The sequence below is a fragment of the Heloderma suspectum genome, chromosome 10 (assembly GCF_057233095.1).
Source record: "Heloderma suspectum isolate Gila_16-S chromosome 10, 16-S_ref, whole genome shotgun sequence".
Lineage (NCBI taxonomy): Eukaryota > Metazoa > Chordata > Lepidosauria > Squamata > Helodermatidae > Heloderma > Heloderma suspectum.
The window spans coordinates 39,270,602-39,287,370 of record NC_139467.1 but is presented as its reverse complement, the minus strand read 5'-3'; positions in this window follow the sequence as shown (position 1 = coordinate 39,287,370).

Below are 16,769 nucleotides of genomic sequence, written 5' to 3'. Positions count from 1 at the left end.
CTCCCAGGCTCCTGACCATTGGCTATGCTGATAGGGGCTGATGAGAGTTGAAGTCCAAAACATCTGAAGGACACCAGGTTGGGGAAAGCTCTGTTGGACCATTATGAAGGAAGTGTGAAGTCCAGTGGAGAAATCTCATCAATCTTGTTGATGTCCCTCATCCATCCATCCATCATGTTGGGGAGGGGGTTGTTTGTATTTTGCCTGAGGAGCAACCTCCAAATTTCCTTTGAGTTATGTTTTAGGTTTCCAAACACCCCCCCATCTAAAACTGTGTGAGTATCCTTCTTGAGATCTTTTGCTTCTCACAATTCTTTGAATTTCCGTGAATAGCCTCTTTGTCTTTTTAGCTGAGGAGGATCTCCCCAATTTGCTTCAGGTCTTGCCTTAGGCAACATTTCCATGGCAACCACAATGATGGTCCCCTCCCCACACCTCTGCTCTGCTGTTTTCCCCCAGCCACAAACAGCTGTGCTTCTTCCTCATGCTTCTCCCAATTTGCTTCTACAGCTGAACAAGCCTCTTCCCCCATATTAAGACCAAGGGAATGTAATTAGGTTTGGGAGCCAGACGCCATCTGTTTGTTTTTCATTCCCTCTGCTTGTCACACAATATGCTGTTTCACTTGCATCTCCTGAGGGGGGTCAGGTTTTCTTTTAGCTTTATGCACCGACTGTTTCCATTTCCCCAGCAGGCTCGAGCACACTTTTGTCTAGTTTAGGTACACCTCAAATGGTGAGCAAGGAATAGGAAGCCAACAGTAATTGCTAGGTACACATACCAGTATTTCTTGAGTCACAGCCATAAAGGGCCCCAATTACCATAGAGCTAGCTCTGCCTCTATAGTATAGGGTTATATGAGCATTTCCTTTTTGCTCACAAAACATGAAAACATCCTATGTTTTAAGCCTGAATGTGATCCTGAGCATATGTTTGCAAAGTGCCAGACACATTCTCATGTTCAGTTTGTGCAACTTTCCCGGTTCGGTTTTGTGCAAATTTCATAATTTGAGCAAATTTCCCTTTAGACTGAATCAGTCCCACTTTTAGTCTAAGGACAAAAGTTTGCAAGTTGCCAGACATGTGCTCATGTTCAATTTGCCAATTTTCCCAGTTCAATTTTGTGCAAATGTCCTAATTCAAAAAAGCTTTGGCTATTGGGCAGTATGGAAATGTAAAAATAAATACATAAATACATAAATTGTGCAAATTTCCTTGTAGATGGAATCAGCCCCACTTTTAGTCTATGGAAAAAAGTTTGCAAGTTGCCAGACATGGGTTTGCATTCAATTTGCACAATTTTCTAGGTTCAATTTTGCACAAATGTCCTAATTAAAGAGAGCTTTGGCTACTAGGCAGTATAGAAATGTAATAATAAACAAACAAACAAATAAAAAAATTCTGCAAATTTCCCTGTAGACAGAATCAGTCCCACTTTTGTCTTAATCAATAGTTGGTAATCCTAAACCCAGGCCTATGTACCTTGCCTTCTAAGATTCTGCAATTGCATAGGGATGTCAGAGAATTCTGCCACGAATCTCGGGGAGGCCAAATGCCAGCGCAGTCGGCCCCCTGAAATCGGTGGTGGAACAGTCTGCCCCCCCCCCGGGATGGGACTTACCTTGGGCGGGTCTTCCGGGCGGCGGCGGCTCCAGCGGCAGTCCGGCAGCGGTCCGGCGGCGGCGGCTGAGGCAGCCTGTCTTCCGACTGGCTGCCGCCGCCACCATTTCCAGTTAAAAAAAAACAAAAACGTGATAGGCTACATAAAGATTTACGTAGCCTATCATGGCTAGATTTTTAAAAAACACTGTGATAAGCTACATGAATGTTTATGTAGCCTATCACGGCTGATTTAAAAGAAAAAAAATGCACGTACGCAAATGGCGGCAGCCGGTCTTCTGACTGGCTGCTGCCACTGCCATTTCCAGTTAAAAAAAAACAAAAACAAAAAAACATGATAGGCTATGTAATGATTTACGTAGCCTATCATGGCTAGATTTTTAAAAAAACACCGTGATAGGCTACGTAAATGTTTACGTAGCCTATCATGGCTAATTTAAAAGAAAAAAAAATGTGTGTACACAAATGGTGGCGCCCATGGGCGCCGCCATTTTCGTTCCTTATTTTGGTACGTCTTAGTCTATGTAAACATTTATGTAGACTAAGACGGAGAAAATAAGGGGAACACAAATAGCATAGACGCTACGCTATTTGCGTTCCCCATATTTTCGCCGTCTTAGTCTACGTAAATGTTTACGTAGACTAAGACATGCCAAAATAAGGAACGCAAATGGCGGCACCCATGGGCGCCGCCATTTGCGTACGCGCGTTTTTCTTTTTTCTTTTAAATCAGCTGTGATAGGCTACGTAAACATTTACGTAGCCTATCACAGCTGACTGCAGGGACGCAAATGGTGGCGGCTACGGCCACCGCCATTTGCGTCCCTGCTAGCCAGTGGCTGGATGTCCGGCCACTGGTGGAGCCGGCCGGCAGCTCCGCATAATCCCTGTGGAGCAAAGCTGGCCGGCCAGAATTTCAGGGGGGAGGGACGGAGCGCCTCCCCCCGGCCAGAATTTCGGGGGGAGGGACAGAGCGCCTCCCCCCCACCTCGAATCAATTGCGCTAAAAGATAAGTGACTTTCATACATCCCTACAATTGCTTTGAGCATTAGAGAAATTGCCATTGGCTGCAGAATTTGCCAGTTCAGTGTGTGGAATTCCCTGAAGAAATTACTTTCTTATTTAATGGGTAAATAATAAAACTACATGCAATCACATTCAACATTGTCAAAACTAGTTCATAATATGTACATTTGAATTTTAAAAAGGAAAGAAATGTAATTGATGAAATAAAAAAAGATGGAAGATTTACAGAACAGCATTCAACGTTGACTACAAGAACAGACTTTTCCTCCTGATTATCTTGGGGGGGGGGAGCACAAGGCCCCCAGACCAATCTTGGAGACTGAGTCTCTAGCCCCAACTACCCCTGTGCTTCCAGGTTCCATAAGTGGAGAGATCACTTGCTGTCTTAAAAATGCTGCAAAATGGTGGAGTTTGTCAAGTTGTAAAACTATGGATTCCTAATATTAGAGATTAGGAGGCACCATGGGAACAAGCAGCAGCAGGAACTCAAATACCCACCCAGGAAACTGTCTTGCCTAGTTTTTGCCTCACAGAGAACTGAGCCGTTAAGATTTAAGCACCTAGCAGGTCACAATACACAGCTGGTGGCCTACATTTGGCTTTTTGGGTCACTGACTGTGCTGGTCTGTTTCAGGAATTAAGCACAGTTATGAAGCAAACAAAACTAAATGACTGCCCTGCACACCTTCTCTCTCTCTCTCTGTCCTCCCCCCGCCTCAGTCTTCAATCTGAATTCCTCCTTTTGGGTTTCCAAGTTTTTTGTTTGTTTGTTTTAAGGTGGCCTGCGCTTACAGATAGGTGAGAAATATGTTGAGTTCACATTTTTATGTGTACTTTTTGTGTACATTTTTTAAACGATCCACACAAAAATGCATATATTTGAAATAAGTGTACAAAAAATATCCACTGGGAAATCTCTTTCAAAATGTGTGCATTTTCAAATGTACACACAAAAATGTGCACATTAAAAATCCTTACAAACAAGCATGCACACACACACACACATCTCTGTGTGTGTGCGCGGGCATATGCGTGCGCATGCACCAAAACCCGTACAAATTTTCATGTGCATGGAAAAAAAATCACAGTCCACTGTCCAATGCAGAAATGAGATGGAATTAATTTAAAAGTGAAAAGAGAGAGAGAATCCAGAGGAAATTAAACTTGATAGGTTTGCCGATCTCCAGGTGCAGAAATTTAGCAGATGAAGCTCTTCCTGATATGGAGATAAAGTGATGCAGAAACCATCACCTTCTGAATGTCAGGCTGCTGTTAAAGGCCTGGGAGCAGGCATAGCAAAAGAGTTGGCAGCCTTGCCTTTTTTTCTTTAAAAAAAAAATTGTTTGCAATTATAATAAAACAACACAAAAAGTCGGGGAGGGGGGATAGAAATAACATCACAAATAACAGAAATATAACAACAGCAAAACTCCATCCACTAGCAATAACTACTTACAACACCATTGGTTTTTTTTTAAAAAAAGATTTGAAACTTCTGTTTCCAATATTTATGTTAATATAAGCAGACCATACATCTAAATAAGCATCCAAATGAAACTGAGAACTGTAAGATACACATTAGAGCTATGTTCAAATGGAGCAAAGGGCTGGATGCGCCCCACCTTGTCTGATCTCGGCAGCTAAGCAGGGTCAGTCCTGGTTAGTATTTGGATGGGAGACTGCCTGGGAATTGGGCTTCCTGCATTGAGCAGGGGGTTGGACTCGATGGTCTTGTAGGCCTCTTCCAGCCCTATGATTCTATGTCTATGTTTACTTAGGCCTCTCAAAATTCTACAGAGTATTTGTGGGCTGAGAAATGGGGATGGGGGGGAGGGGGAGGAGAAACTCTCCAACAGGTTCTCATAGATAGGACTCACAATTGGCAGGGGTTGCAGGCAGCACAGCTTCTCTCTTTTTTCCCTGAGGGTTTTCAGTTTTTTCTGCTGCCCCTGCAAGTGTTGAAGCTTCCACCTTTCTGCATCACTCCTTGGGCAGTTTATAATTTACTTTGGTGGTGTTCTTGAGCTTACCTAATCACTGTGATGTGGTGAAAGGTGCTGTGTGTGTGTTTTTTTCTATTGCACATCTCCCAATTGCTCTGCAGCCTCCCAGGCTGCCTGCACTTCCTGTTCTGAAAAAGCCCTATGGAAGGAATGATTTTATTATGTCTTCCCCTGGGCTTTAATTGAAATGTGGGAAGCTGAGGAGGCTATAGGCTGCCACAGAGATGATTCTACAATCAAAGATTGTGCCAGAGGACGCTCTGGCACACTCTTTGGCCACCTCCTAAGTAAGGTAAGTGCAAGAACCCTGAACCCAACCCATGAGAATTTCTTCAAATTTTATTTTCCTTTGAATTTCTTTTTGAAAGTGGTTTCGTTTCTATCAAATTGAAGGAGAATGGTTGGAAAAAATATGGGCGAAATTTTTGGCACAGCGCTAATACACATTCAAGGGCAGGAAGAGAAGTAAGATCTTCATAAGATTGAGTAATAGGTGGTGAGTGTTTGTCCTTCCAGGGTTGGTGTATAAGTTTCTCTCGGAATCCACTTTTGCTGTCCATCTGTTGATCCCCACACCAAGTGTATGAACATCTGCAATTATCACAGATTTTTCAAGAAAAAATGGTATGTGGGTAGGAAGGAACTTCCTATGGGAAACAACCCCGCTGCACGACTGACTCCCTGGCCGAGGTGCTTGAGGTGGTCTCTGATGTGCGTGTACAGTCCCCTAACTTACTGGTGTTGGGGGACTTCAACGTACATTCGGAGGCCATCCTCACAGGAGCACCTCGGGACTTCATGGAGACCATGGCCTCCAGGGAGCTGCACCATATTCTAACTGGGCCCACCCATGTAGCCGGTCATGCACTAGACCTTGTGTTTGTTTCTGGAGAAGTGGGGAGTGATCTGGAAGTCGGGGGTATATCCACCACCCCCTTGTCATGGTCAGATCACTATCTGGTGATGTTGGACTTCTCGGTTCCACAACCCCTCCGCAGGGGTGGAGGACCCATTAAAATGGTCCGCCCCAGGCGTCTTATGGATCCAAATGGATTCCTGAACGCGCTTGGGGATTCTCTGGGGCATGCCAACGGCCACTCGGTCGAGACCCTGGTGGGTGGCTGGAATGCCGCAATCACTGGGGCATTAGATCGGGTGGCTCCGAAACGCCCTCTCCCCCTGAACAGGGCTCGGACTGCACCATGGTTCAATCCGCAGTTACGAGCTCTGAAACAGGAGGTGAGACGGCTAGAGCGCCGGTGGCGGAAGTCTCGCTCCAAAGACGATCAGACACGGGCTAGAGCTATATCTTCAGCCTATCACGTGGCGGTGAAGGCAGCAAAAAAGGAATATTATGCTGCCTCCATCGCGTCTGCAGAGTGCTGCCCCAGGAGGCTGTTCCAAGTGGTCCGGAGCCTGGTCGGTCCTGTGGCTCCGGAACCACTGGAGCATTCTAAGGCCTCCTGTGAGGCTTTGGCAAGGCACTTTGCAGATACAATTGATCAGATTAGGTGTGTTACTCTGCACACTGTGGATACAGTTAGTGAGCAAGAGGCGGCCTGTGGCAAACCGGTTTTGTGGGATCGGTTCCAGCTTCTTCCTCCTGATGAAGTGGACAAGGTGCTTTCATCTGTAAGGCCAATCACCTGCTTACTTGATCCTTGCCCATCTTGGCTCATTATGAGCTGCAGAGAGAGACTGGGTGAGGGGATCAAGGCGGTGGTGAACGCCTCCCTTGAGGAGGGAGTGATGCCATCAGCCCTCAAGGAGGCAGTGATAAGACCACTCTTAAAGAAGCCCTCCTTGGATCCTCAAGTTCTGAACAACTTTCGCCCAGTCTCAAATCTGCCATTTTTGGGCAAGGTGATTGAGCGGGTGGTGGCGGTGCAGTTGAAGGCACACTTGGAAGAAACTGATTATCTAGACCCATTTCAGTCGGGCTTCAGGCCTGGGCATGGGACAGAAACGGCCTTGGTCGCCTTGGTGGATGATATGAGGAGGGCTCTGGATAGGGGTGAATGCTCCTTCCTTGTTCTCCTCGACCTCTCAGCGGCTTTTGATACCGTTGACCACGGTATCCTCCTGGACCGCCTGGAGGGGTTGGGCATTGGAAACACTGTATTGCGGTGGTTCCAGTCCTTCCTCTCTGGCAGGTACCAGAGGGTAGCACTGGGAGAGGAGGTTTCGGACCCGTGGCCACTTACTTGTGGGGTGCCACAGGGTTCCATCCTCTCCCCGATGCTATTTAACATCTATGTGAAGCCACTGGGGGCTATCATCAGGAGGTTTGGGGTGCAGTGTCATCAATATGCGGATGACACTCAGCTCTACCTCTCATTCAAATCTTCACCAAGGTTGGCCGTAGAATCCCTGTCCAAATGTCTGGAGACGGTGAGTGGCTGGATGGGGAGGAATAAGCTGAAGCTCAACCCTGACAAGACCGAGGTACTTTTGGTGGGAGACAAGAGGAGGCTGGGGGATGTTGACCTGGTGTTGAATGGGGTACAGCTACCCTTGAAAGACCAGGTCCGCAGCCTGGGGGTCATTTTGGACTCCCAGCTGTCCATGGAGGCTCAGGTGTCAGCTGTGAGCCGGACAGCGCTGTATCAACTCCATCTGATACGGTGGCTGCGCCCCTTCCTTCCCGACCATCTGCTCCCATCGGTAGTACATGCCCTGGTCTCCTCTCATTTAGACTACTGTAATGCGCTCTACGTGGGGTTACCCTTGAAGACGGTTCGGAAACTGCAGCTGGTACAGAACGTGGCGGCTCGCCTGATTAAAGGCAGCCGCCGGCGAGATCACATCACTCCAGTGCTGAAGGAGTTGCACTGGTTACCAGTTGTTTTCCGGACCAAATTCAAGGTGTTGGTTTTGACCTTTAAAACCCTATATGGTTCCGGCCCAGCCTATCTTAAGGAGCGCCTCCAGCAGCACCAGACAGGCCGCTTAACAAGATCAGCCTCGGATGGCCTTCTCTCTGTCCCATCAGCCAGGACAGCTAGACTGGTGGGGACGAGGGAGAGGGCCTTCTCTGTGGTGGCCCCCACTCTGTGGAACTCCCTCCCTAGGGAACTCCGTCATGCCCCCTCTTTAATGAGCTTCCGTCGTGCATTAAAAACGTGGTTGTTCAGGCAGGCATTTGGGTTGGGTTAGGGTATTTTTTTAAAAAAAATTTATGGTAAAATTTTATTGTTTTAAATTGTTTATGGTGGGTTGTACATCGCCCAGAGTGGCTGGGTGACCAGTCAGATGGGCGATTAATAAATTTAATAAATAAATAAATAAATAAATAACCCTCCCCCCCCAGGGCATGCCCACATCATAGAGTTGGCATTCTTGCCTGCTTCTGTCCTACAGCCATCCATGAGTCCCGAGAGTGCTACTATTTCCCAAAGTGGCAGCTGCTGCTCTGGATTGTGTATGGAGTTGCTGTGATGCCAGAGTTCTGAGCCAGCCCAACTTATTGTGAAGGAGGCTGAAGGTTCTGACATTGCTCTGTGACTGCCTGGATATCATTGCTGGCAGAAGCACCTCTGGGTCTCTTTTACAGGAGGCTCTGGGTTGCTCTTGCTTGACAAAGATGGAGGCCCCTCACTACTTTCATCACAGCAACAGAAAAGCAGGTCAGAGTGAGTAGGGGGAGAAAAATAGATCCATTTAGAGCACTTGAGAATTTGAGCCCATCTTGGCCCCTTGGAATTAGCACTAATCCACCCAGTCCCTCTCTCCCACTGACTCAGGTGGATTTTTTTGTTAGCCCTTCTCTTTTGCAGTCTGTCAGAAAGGGATGTCCACTCTTGTGCCTGGTGGGCATCAGCGAAGATGAGGTTCCAGCAGTGGAGGCTGGTGGCTGTGATGTCAGTGGGGTGGTGAATCCACTCCAGGTTTCAGTCAGAACTCTAAAGCAGCTGTCCAAGGTGCTCTGCTGGTTCTGACTAGTTTTCACTGAAACCTGGAGCGGATTCACTGGCTCACTGAGATTGGAGCCTTCAGCCTCCACTGGGTTCCAGTGGGTGCTATGAGGTGTCACAGCCTTCCCCACCTGGTGCCCTCCAGATGTGTTGGATAGGGCATGCTGGGCATCATAGTCCACCACATCTGGAGGACACCAGGTTGGCGAAGGCGAAGGCACAGTATCCTGCTCTTCATGTTGTATTATCATTTTATAAGGCAAAAACAGCAATAAGAAAAAAAATACAGGTCCCTGCCCACAAGGAGCTTCCAGTTCTGACCACTGGGAAGACAACGTAGGAAAAGGAAAGGTAGGAGGAAGGGGAGAGACCAAGGTAAGGAAGTGATGAATATACGCAAAGGCAATGACTTGCACTCAGGCTTTTAGGCTTTCATTGCTGTTATTACAGCCAGGATTTGGGGCCTGAGGAATAGCCTGAAAGCAGTCTACCCTGCAGCAGGGTTGATGCTGAGCCGATGTGCACTGGGTTACTGTGGGCCAGTGGAAGCTGGTGGCTCTCATTTTGGTGGGGCTAAGAATCCATTCTGGGTTTCAGTCAGAATCATCCAGAACTCTAAAGGAGCTAACCAATGTGCTGAAACCATTTTGGGGATAGGGTTCAGAATTTTGGGTAGCTCCTTTGGTGTTATGGCTGGTTTCTGACTGAAACCCTGAATGGATTCACAGCCCCATCAAAATCGGAGCCACCAGCCTCCACTGCTGTGAGCCTCTGTCTGCCATCTTCTCTCCCCTTCCCCCTTTGGCTTAAAGCAGCCAAATGAGAGAGGATGTTGAATTAGGCTTATTAACTCTGTCCCCACTCCTTGCATGGAGCCAAGAGGAGCTGGGGTGGGAAGGGCTGCATCGGAGAATTTGCATGGACGAAAGAATTAAACCTTCTTCCCCCTCGTACTATAGCCCCAATCCACATGCTTCCACTGCAGCTACTTGTAGCAAACTCTCTCTCTCTCTCTCTCTCTCTCTCTCTCTGTGTGTGTGTGTGTAGGAAGGAGACATCTGTAGATGCATTCACACATCTCTGACATCATTTCTAAGTTCGCCTTCATATAAGATACTGTGTGCTTCCTTAAAGATATAAGTGTAATCCAGCTTTCCCCTAGCTGGTACCCTCCAGATGTTTTGGGACTTCAACTCTCATCAGCCCCAGCCAGCCAGCTTGGCCAATGGTCAGGAATGCTGGGAGTTGTAGTCCACAAATCTGGAGAGCAGCAGTTTGAGGAAGGCTAGTGTAATCAGATAAATTCTAAGCTCCTAGAAGGAGGTTAAATATGGAGGTCCCTCCCATCAGTGGATGTGATATAGAACAGGGAGTCCCCAACATGGTGCCTACAGGCACCCGTAAAATGTTTTTCCTGTGTGTGTGTGATTTTAATATATGTACATGGATTTGTAAATATCCATAGCAATGAATTCATATGAAATGCATAGAACTTTCTATCAATTACGCACAGGCTTCAGCAAAAGTCGATCAAATATTAGGGATGTAAGAAAGTCACTTACCTTTTCAATGAGGTGATTTGCAGTGCAGGGGAGGCGCTCTGCACCTCCCCCGAAATCGTGATCTGGCCGGCTCCGCTCTGTGGAGATTCCATGGAGCCGCCGTCCAGGGCCGCCCGCAGCTGGACATCTGGCCACTGGGCAGCCTTCCGGAAAAAAAAAAGTGTATGCAAATGGCAGCAGCTATGGCAGCCACCATTTGCGTTCCCTTTTTTTCACTGTTTTAGCCTATGTAAATATTTATGTAAACTATTACGGCAAAAAAAAAGGGAACACAAATAGCAGCCACCATAGCCACCGCCATTTGCGTACGCGGTTTTGTTGTTGTTGCCGTGATAGGCTAAGTAAGTAATTGCATAGCCTATCATGGCAAAGGCAGCTACGCAAATGGCATAGTGGCTGCCATTTGCATGGCTGCCTTTGCCATGATAGGCTACGTAAATACTTATGTAGCCTATCATGGCAGCCTGGCCGGACGCAAATGGCAGCTGCTACGGCGGCCGCCATTTGAGTCCGCAGCAGCTGGCCAAGAGGCCAGCTGCTGCCGCCGCCGGAGCATCCACCCCAGGTAAGCTTCATCCTGGGGGGGGATTCCGTGGGGGGTGGGGGTGGGACGCCGTTCTGCCACAGGTTTCAGGGGGCTGAACTCACTGAAATCCGTGGTGGAATTCTCCGCCATCTCTATCAAATATCCAATTAAGTATCCATTTGAAGGTGGTGTCTAGATGCTACCTGTTCAAATACAGAAAGTGTTGTAAGGTCCTCGATCCACTGCAATATAGGAGGTGAACATTTATCCTTCCAGTGTTGTAATATCTGTCTTTCAGCTGTCAAAAGGGTGCAGGGAATCCATTTACACTGACTATTTGTTAATTTCCATGAGGCAGGTAAATAATTTAAAAGAGTGTGTACATCAGTGAATGTTAAAGACTGTTCCAGTACAAAATTAATTCATATAATAACCTCTTCCTGAAAAGAAGCAACTACTGGACATTGCCAAAATATAAGTTTAACAGAAGAATTAGCTGGATTGCACCACCAGCAATTAGCCAAATTAGACAATCCCTCATTAAAGGTCATTGTATTGTCCAATAGACATGAATAAGATGTCTAAGATCCATAGACATGAGAGGTAGGTGCCAAAGCAGTGATTCACTGATTAGGCATTTCGTTGTGGTGACTACAGGATTTTCCAAAATGCCCAACTGTATCAATGGGTCCTAAATGTTTGGTGACCTCTGGTCTAGAACATAAGATGTGGTCTAGAACAGTAGAGGGTGGTGGCTCTGATTTTGGTTGGATAGTTCCTTTAGAGTTCTGGCTGATTCTGACTGAAACCCAAAAGGGTTTCATCAACACCAAAATCAGAGCCACCAGCCTCCATTGGTCTAGAATGGAAGATGTGGTCCAGAAGAGAAGGGTCAGATACAACCCTTAAATATCCAGTCTTTCTTATACGAATGTCCCCACTCTTTGAGAGCTGAAGGTGAGGCTGTGCTCCATGAGCTGTTCATATGTGAAGTGAGATTGGTAAGTGCACAGTACAGAGCCTTCTCCACAGTGGCACCCATTTTGCAGAACAATCCCTCCATATATGCTGGTCTTGCTCCATCTTTATATGTGTCAAGGGCTCCTTGGAGGCCTCTCTCAGTCTAATCCAGTAGCCAAGTCCAGAGACAAACAAAGGGATTCTTTTCAAAGCTTTATTCCTCTTTTACAACTTAACAACTCTACTGTTAGCAACTAGATATGAGCAGCAGAGTACCTATGCCCTAAGTTGGAACAGTTGGTCCCCGTTTGAAAGGGAATCACTGGCAGACCCTGAACTTATGGGCTTGGGAGAATCCCTCCCCTTTTCCCTTGGATCCTTTGGGCACAACTGTTTGCGCGCCAGCCGGGCACTACGCCTCCTTTCTGCACCCTCCATTTGGCGCCGCTCCCTGCGTTGGCGTCGCGCATCCAGCAAGTCTGCTTCCTGTGCTCTGTCACTCCCAGGACTGCTATCTAAGCTAGGAATGCTGGTGGGAGGAATCTCTGTCAGCTTTTAGCCCTGGGAAAGAGGAGCGCGCTGCTCTCCCAGGAGCGGCTCCTCTTCCTCAGAATCAGAACTACTCTGGGATTCTATGGGCTCAGTGTCCACCCTGACAATATGCTACTTCCAGCTGGTAAAATGTTCTTTCTTTTCCCAAGGCACTTTAAAAACATTTTTAGAACTCTTGTAATTCTTTTCTGCTCAGTTTGTTTTAGGGATGGCATGGGCACCCATTTTGGTCCACAAATCTGTCAGACGGCTGTCACCCATGCCCCCTGAGCTGCACCCGCCAAGCTCTCGGCCCCGTTCACCGGTCCCCGGACTGCCCTCCTGTGTCCAATAAGCAGCCCACAACTGACTGCCCATAGACTTATACACAACATAGTGCTGTGAAACTAGAGTATATGAGCGATCCACAGCGCTTTTTGCATATAAGCCTATGTGGGTATGGGCTGCCGATCGCCAAGTTTTTTAAAAACACGGCGATTGAGACAGAGACGGACAGGCCTGGGTAAGTTGCGGGCTGCTTACCGAGCGAGGAGGGGGGCTTGAGTGTGCCCAGGAGGCCAGCGAGTGGGGGCAGGTGCTGGGAGGGCACCCGGAGAACCTGGACAGGAGGGCGCTCATCCATCCCTAGTTTGTTTGGTCTATTCTTAGAATTTAGGAAATAATTCTATGCTGATTATTCTATTTAACTTTTTAAAGCTTCCTTCCTTCCTTCCTTCCTTCCTTCCTTCCTTCCTTCCTTCCTTCCTTCCTTCCCTTGCATTGTATGTTGTTGCCCTGAGAAAAAATTAAAAAGTCAACTGGAAAAGGAATGATAAATAAACAAATACAAATAATTGCTGTGGCGCTATATTAAGTCATTCATTCTTTGCCAAATTCTTCTCTTGGGGGCTCACGGAAACTGCCTAGATACCAATTTGCTTCCAAAGCCCAGCAAGAGCAAGAAATTGATGATGACAAAGACGGAACAAGACGGACACAAATCCTGATATCTGTTTGAAAACAACCAACCAATCACGGCACCTCTGTTTTTCTTTTATATTATCCACAGCCTTCTTCAGATTTAGTTTAATGAGGCACAAGGAAATACAGGGGCACATGAGAGGTCAAAAGGAATAGCTACAGATTTGGCTGGTGTCAGCCCAAAAGCAGCTGTCTTATACTCTTGGGGAGACCCAATGGGCCAGATGGCCTAAGACCATTTATCCTTACCAGCCATGACTCTTCAGGGACTTACGTAAATGTCTTTCCAAGCCCTGATGTATGAGATTCTTTAATTGGAGGTCCCAGGGGTTGAATCTCGCACTTTCTTCCTTTCCAAACCTGGGACCTTTGACATATGCTCTGTCACTAAGCCAGGGGTGTTGAATCCCAGCCCCGTGGGTTAAATCCTGAAGACCTACAGTCCTAAATGGCCATAATCCCTTCCCCTTGTGCCCACCCTTTCCCCAACTGCCAATTATTTCGTGATTTCCCAGCTTTTGCCATCCTCCCCCCCACCGCCCATTCTAAAAGGACAGATAAAAGGGAGGGCTTCTTCACACAGCACATAGTTAAACAATGGAATTTGCTACCACAAGACATAGTGATAGGGATGGCAGAGAATTCCGCCACGGATCTCAGGGAGGCCGAATGCCAGTGCATTCGGCACCCCGAAATCTGTGGTGGAACGGCCTGCCCCCCCGCCCCCCCTGAGGATCCCTCCGGGATGAGACTTACCTGGGGCGGATCTTCCGGGCGGCGGCGGCTCTGGCGGTGGCTGCGGCAGCGGCGGCTGCAGCAGATGGTCTTCCGACCAGCTGCCGCCACCGCCATTTCCAGGCTTTTTTTTTTTTCTTTTACACCGACGTGATAGGCTACGTAAGTTTTTACGTAGCCTAAAATGACTGGGTAAAAAAAAAAAAAAGGCGTACGCAAATGGCGGCGGCTACGGCCGCCGCCATTTGCGTTCCTTATTTTGGGCCGTCTTAGTCTACATAAATAATTAGTCTACGTAAATAATGCTCAGAGTTGCTTTGAAGGCTACCCCAAGGAAACTAGGGGAAATGTATGGACCTTTCTTTCTTTCTTTCTTTCTTTCTTTCTTTCTTTCTTTCTACTAGTTGTTATTAATGGGGGGATCTCTATTTTTCACTTGGTTTTCAGGCTTTTGATTTTTCTGTTCAGTGCAACCTGCATCCACTAGAAGAACAGTGTAGGAGGCAGAGATTGGAGTCAATGCTCCTTGCCAACCTGGCGTGTCATGAACTGCATCACAACTTGCATCATAATTTGCATCACAACTTGAGAACAGTATGGCTAGTCCCTTGTGTTCCTAACATCCTTCAGCATGGAGTGGCAGTAGGGACTCAAAGCCAGACTTTTAAGAATTAAGCACTCAAAACCCTCTGCCTGGATGGACTAATCCGTCACTTTTGTTTTCTCCCACATCCATTTTTTTAAAAAACAAATGTGAAGTTCTTTCCTTCCCAAAGATGGACTTGTGAATTTGACTAAATCCATATTTTAAAAAAAGAATGAAATTCTCACCCATCTAAACCTGAATATGGTTGCTTGCAAATAAATATCCCTGTCATATGATGTCCACATGTGAGGAGGTGGGTTATTTTTTAACCCACTCCACCTCATTTAGCCCTGTTCACCGCTGTCTCTGAACCCACCCACCTTAAAGTTACACTATAGGTAAGACTCTGAGGTGATGGGGGTTTTCAGAAACTTGTGTCTCAGAACTATGGGAGCCCGGGTTGGGGTACAGAATCCCTTTGGGGCTAATGTGTCTCATCTACCCCTTGTTATGCAGCTCGGGAGAGGGGGTGATTCAAGAAGGACTTCCTCAACACCTGAAGAGATGTGACTGGATGGGAGTGGGAGAGGTAATCACATTACCTCCAACTAATGGCTGGTATGTCTCAGTCTACTATGAACAGGGATGGCGTGGATGCCCAATTCGGTCCAGGAGTCTGGCAGACTCCACCCCCCCACCCCCACCCCGAGCCCACTGAGCCCCTGCTCAACATCCCCACACACACATACTTTCCAAGTTTCCCACATTCACCCGGGACCCATCCTCCAGCTCTGCAATGGCCATTTTGCAAAAAAAAAGAAAAGAAAGGTGATTGTGAATTTGTGCCCATCTAGTTGTATGCAAAATGGTACTGTGAATCACCCATATATGCAAGATTACAGGCATAAGTGGCCCATTTACACCAGTAATCTTGCATATATGGGCGATTCACAGCACCATTTTGCATACAACTAGATGGACGCAAATTCAAGATCCTTTTTTTTTTTTTTTGCAAAATGGCAATTATGGCGTTGGAGGATGGGTCTCGGATGAGTGTGAGCAGCTTGGCCAGTGGCAGGGAGCTTGAGTGCAGGTCCAGGGGCGCGTGAGCAGGGGCAGGTGCTGGGTGGGAGTCTGGAGAATCTAGATGGGGAGCACCCATCCATCCCTAAATATGAAGCAGAGATAACTGTGAGGCACACCTGCATTTGCAGAAGCTCACACAGTGGTACAACTGTTGCTAAAATTAAATACAATTGTGACCCTACTCATCCCAATGACACATGTCTCATCTCCTTATTCTGGGTGTGGTAGTTTATCCAGGTTGTGTTAATGTACCAATGTGGACATCGCAGGTCCACAGCTTAATGCAAGGCTGTTAAACCTCTTTCAGCTTGAGGGCCAAATTTAATTTTAGAGAAACTCTTGGGGGCTGCATTCCAGTGGTGGGTGGGTTTTGAGCCAAAGCCACCTAAAACACAGGCATAGTTCAACTAAAAGCTATTACTGCCATTGACCAAGTCTTAAGAGAGGCCTTTCAGCATAAGAACATAAGAACATGAAAACAGCCATGCTGGATCAGACCAAGGGTACGGATAGTCATCTAGGGAAAATCTGGCCTTTTGGGGGCTCGTTGGATTTCCCTGGAGCCCCCAGCTTGACTTGCATTTGTGAGCTGGACCGTGGGCTTTTCCCTGAAATCCTGGAACTTCATTGTTCCCCCCCAAAAAAAATAATCTCCCCAATGTGGCACCCGTGGGTACCACTTGCACAAAGTGGATCCCCAACGTGGTGCCTGTAAGTGCCTTTTGTGCATGTTTTGGCCAGAAACAGTGCAAATTTGCATAACTGGTGCAAATTATGGCTGAAATTTGCCCAAATTAAGCAAATTGGGGCAATCTGTGGGTGTACATTCCACAATGTTGTTGTTGTTGTTGTTTTGCAGAAAAGAATTGCACAAATTCTGCCAGCTGACCCAACTTGTTTCACACTGAGTTGGGCCAGCTGGTGGAAGATGGGACAAAGTATGGGGGGGAGGCAATCTGATGAAAGCTCATCAAGCTCTGCCCCTCAACCAGACTCCTCTGACACCCCTAACCAAGAGCCCACTTAGTCCAGCCTTCTGTTCACACAGTGGCTGACCAGCTGCCTACAGGAAACCCGCAAGCAGGACATGAGTGCCATGGCACCCTCCCACCCATGTTCCCCAGCAACTGGTGCAAATAGGCATACTGCCTCTGATACTGGAGGTAGCACATGGCCATCAAGACTAGTATCCGTTGGTAGCCTTCTCTTCCATGAATTTGTCTAACCTCCTTTTAACG